The sequence below is a fragment of the Ranitomeya imitator genome, unplaced genomic scaffold (assembly GCF_032444005.1).
Source record: "Ranitomeya imitator isolate aRanImi1 unplaced genomic scaffold, aRanImi1.pri SCAFFOLD_1615, whole genome shotgun sequence".
Lineage (NCBI taxonomy): Eukaryota > Metazoa > Chordata > Amphibia > Anura > Dendrobatidae > Ranitomeya > Ranitomeya imitator.
Window position 1 is genome coordinate 12,501 of NW_027194344.1, and position 4,205 is coordinate 16,705.

Sequence of the window (4,205 nt, forward strand, 5' to 3'; positions counted from 1 at the left end):
GCAGCCAGAGAGAGAGAGTGTTTTGAAGTTTCAGATGACTGCAGCCAGTGAGTGTGTGAGGTTCCTGTGTGCTGTAAAGAGACAGAGAGGGGGACAAGGCTGAGAGAGGCCGTGGATAGAGTAAATGTTGAAAATAGTTATTTTTGGAGGGTGAGAAGGCAGGAGGAGAGTTTTGTGGTAGCAGTAGTTAGGGTGAATGAGAGATACCTAGGAGTAGGTATGGTAGGCCGTCAAGTTTGACAGTAGCAGTCCGTAGAGTTTTGAGAGAGAGAGGCAGCCCTAAGGCCAGCAGTCAAGTTTGGTGAGAGGAGTTGCTAGGGCCAGTGACAGAGCCCTAGGAACGAGGTGTAAGTATGGGCAGCAGCGAATGTTGGCAGCAGAAGTCCGTAGAGTTTTGGGCGAGGGAGCCCTAAGGCCAGCAGCCAAGTTTGGTGAGAGGAGTTGCTAGGGCCAGTGACAGAGCCCTAGGAACGAGGTGTAAGTATGGGCAGCAGCGAATGTTGGCAGCAGAAGTCCGTAGAGTTTTGGGCGAGGGATCCCTAAGGCCAGCAGTCAAGTTTGGTGAGAGGAGTTGCTAGGGCCAGTGACAGAGCCCTAGGAACGAGGTGTAGGTACGGGCAGCAGCCAATGTTGGCAGCAGAAGTCCGTAGAGTTTTGGGTGAGGGATCCCTCAGGCCAGCAGTCAAGTTTGGTGAGAGGAGTTGCTAGGGCCGGTGACAGAGACCTAGGAACGAGGCGTAAAGTATGGGCGGCAGCCAGGCAGTGGCTGGTGTGTCGTCAGCAGCCTTGTTGTAGCTAGAGAGAGAGAGAGAGAGAGAGAGAGAGAGAGAGAGAGAGAGATGATTCCATGTAGATTGAAGAGGAGGTGGGTTGTGTGTGTGAGAGGCAAGAGCCACCTGTGGCAGTTGATGATGATGACGACAATGAATCCAAGATGATCCAGACTGGTAGCAAGTGGGAAAGGCTCTCACTTTGCTACCAGTCTTTTTTTTTCAGTCTGGCTATTGCTAGGCCAAAAAACTGAGTTGGGACCGTACGTTTTGTATGGGCTTAGAGGCCCGGCGGTGGTTCCGTGCCGTACGGGAGAGAGACACACGAAAGGGGAGGTGGCGGTCACCTGACGACGATGAAAAGTTGGTAGCAAGTGGGAAATGAGGGTGTCACTTTGCCAGCCTTTTTTTTTTTTTTTTCCCAGCCTAGCTATTGCCAGGCCAAAAAAGTGAGTTGGGAGTGTACGTTTTGGAGGGACAACGTAGAGGAAAAGTGGGAGTTTGCGTAGGCAGAATGAGAGAGGTGCATGTTAGACCCTGGGTAGTAGTTGCAGGCCATTATATATAGTGGGCAGGCAGGCAAGTGTTGGAGGCCACAGGCTTGTTGGTAGTGGAGTTTGGTGGTAGCAGTGCCTAGGGCCAGTGAGCCAGACCTAGGGCCGGCAGTGGTGTTTGGCAGCAGCAGTGCCTAGGGCCAGTGAGCCAGACCTGGGGCCGGCAGTGGTGTTTGGCAGCAGCGGTGCCTAGGGCCAGTGAGCCAGACCTAGGGCCGGCAGTGGTGTCTGGCAGCAGCGGTGCCTAGGGCCAGTGAGCCAGACCTAGGGCCGGCAGTGGTGTTTTTTGCAGCAGCAGCAGTGCCTAGGGCCAGTGAGCCAGCCTGACCTAGGGCTGGCAGTGGTGTTTGGTGCTAGGCTACACCTTGATAATATAATAATATGTATTTATATTGAGTTTTACTTTATATAAATCTAATCCTTGGACTTGGACTTGGCGAGGCGAGGCCAGGCCAGGCCAGGCTTCTTTGGCTGCCTGCCTAGCAGCAGCTGATCAGGCCTCAGTAAGGGATGGGGATGAAATTTGGCGTTGGCGGTCCGTAGAGTTTGCAGTTGCATGTTAGACCTTGGGTGGTAGTTTTGAGTATATTATATAGGGCAGTGGCATGGTGGGCTAGGGCCCAAAGTGAAATGTGGCAGGACAAGTGCTTAGGCTTCAATTTGGGGCCTAGCGCTTGTCAGGTAGAGGAAAGGTTGGCAGTGGGGCTTGGCAGAGGCCAGCCCCAACATGTTGGTGGAGTTTGTTGGTGAAGTTGGGAGGGTGAGGCAGGTGCCTAAGGAAGGTAGTTGTTGTTGGCGGAAGAGAGCGGGACTGGCCGAAAGAAGAGCCGGGTGGTTTTGGGTGAGTGCGTGGATTTGGTGGGTTTTGGTGCTAGGCAGACGGTGCAGTTGCATGTTAGACCTTGGGTAGTAGTTCTCGGGTATATATATGGCAGTGGCGTTGCTCGGTGACCTTATATATATAAATATATATTGTCATATATATACCAATGTATGTATGTATATATGGCAGATCATTTTGGTGGCTGGAGGGAGGAGCAGGCATTTCCTAGCAAAGCATAGCATCCAAGAAAGGTTTTGGCAGGGGAGAGAAGTTGGCGGTGGAAGATTCTGGAGAGGAGGAGATGGTGTAAGGTGTGGGCCGGCCAGCCAGTGTGATGGCCAAGGCGAAGAAAGGTTTGGTGGAGGGAGCAGGCATTGCCTAGCAGAGCATAGCAGCATCCAAGGAAGGTTTTTGCAGAGGTGGTGGGCAGGCGAGAGGAGTTGGCCGTGAAAGGTTTGGAGAAGGAGAAGGTGTGAGGCCAGCCGGTGTTGATGGTGGCCAAGGCGAAGAAAGGTGGTTGGAGCAGGCATTGCCTAGCAGAGCATAGCAGCATCCAAGGAAGGATTTGGGAGAGGTGATGGGCAAGGCGAGAGAAATGGGCCCGGAGAGGAGACGGTGTAAGGCCAGCCGGTGTTGATGGCGAAGAGAGTGGAGGGCGGCAGGCATTTGCCTAGCACGCAAGGAAGGTTTAAACGGTGTGATTGAGAGAGAGAGAGAGAGAGAGAGAGAGAGAGAGCGCGCCTGATGGCCAAGGCCAAGAAAAAGCTTGAGGAGGAAAAAATGAGTTGGTGTTGGGGCACGCATGTGCCTAGCATAGCATCCAAGGAAGGTTTTTGCAGGTGGAGATGGCCCAAGTTTGGGGCTCAGCCTGCTGATGGTGGCCAAGGCAGAGAAAGTTGGCGTTGGAGCACGCACTTGCCTAGCATCCAAGGAAGGTCTGTGTGTGATTTTGGCGAGGAGATGGCCTAAGGTAGGTGGGTTGGCCCCCACAGCCTGATGGCCGAGGCAAAGGAAGGCGGAGGAGAAACCAAGTGGCGAAGGGAGCACGCCGTTGCCCGTTATAGCATCCAAGGAAGGTTTTCTTTTTTTTTTTTTTTGCTTTTTGGCGGAGGAGATGGATGGCCAAAAGGCGGTCAAGAAATCAGCCAGGTTGCGGAGTCAGTGCCTCAGCTGCGCCCAGCGCGGAGCTGGGCAGCAGGCGGACCGCGGTTACCGCGGTGCGCCCATGATCTCCCCATGCAACCCTTGGGACCCATTTTGGAGCAGTTTGTTGCTGGAGACCGTGTGTGAGAGAGAAAAGTAGATAGAGAGGGGCTGGTGGTTTTATCCAGCAGATGAAGGAGCTAGAAAAAAAATGCAAACTCGTCCTGGAGAGAGAGAGAGTGATTTTACATGTTATTTTGTTGAGTGAGGGTTGGTGGAGCAGCAGCACCCCTGTTGCGCTACAACTACCCAAGAGAGAGAGAGAGAAATAACTACCTGGTTGATCCTGCCAGTAGTCATATGCTTGTCTCAAAGATTAAGCCATGCATGTGTCAGTACAGGCCGGTCTAAGGCGAAACCGCGAATGGCTCATTAAATCAGTTATCATTCATTTGATGGAAAGCTATTACTCGGATAACCCTGGTAATTCTAGAGCTAATACGTGACTTTTTGAACTCCGACTGGAAGGGAGGAGTGCTTTTATTAGTTGAAAACCAAGCGGGCTTCGGTCCGTGCACTTACTGGTGATGACTCTGAATAACTTTGTGCAGAGAGCACGGTCTCCGCACCGGCTCCGTATCTTTCGAGTTTCTGCCTTATCATGCTGTGGATTGTAGGCCATGCGCCTACAGTGGCTGTTACGGGTGACGGAGAATCAGGGTTCGATTCCGGAGAGGGAGCCTGAGAAACGGCTACCACATCCAAGGAAGGCAGCAGGCACGCAAATTACCCAATCCCAGCTCGGGGAGGTAGTGACGAAAAATAACAATGCGGGACTCTTCCGAGTCTGCGTAATTGGAATGAGCACACTTTAAATCCTTTAGCAACAACCAATTGGAGGGCAAGTCTGGTGCC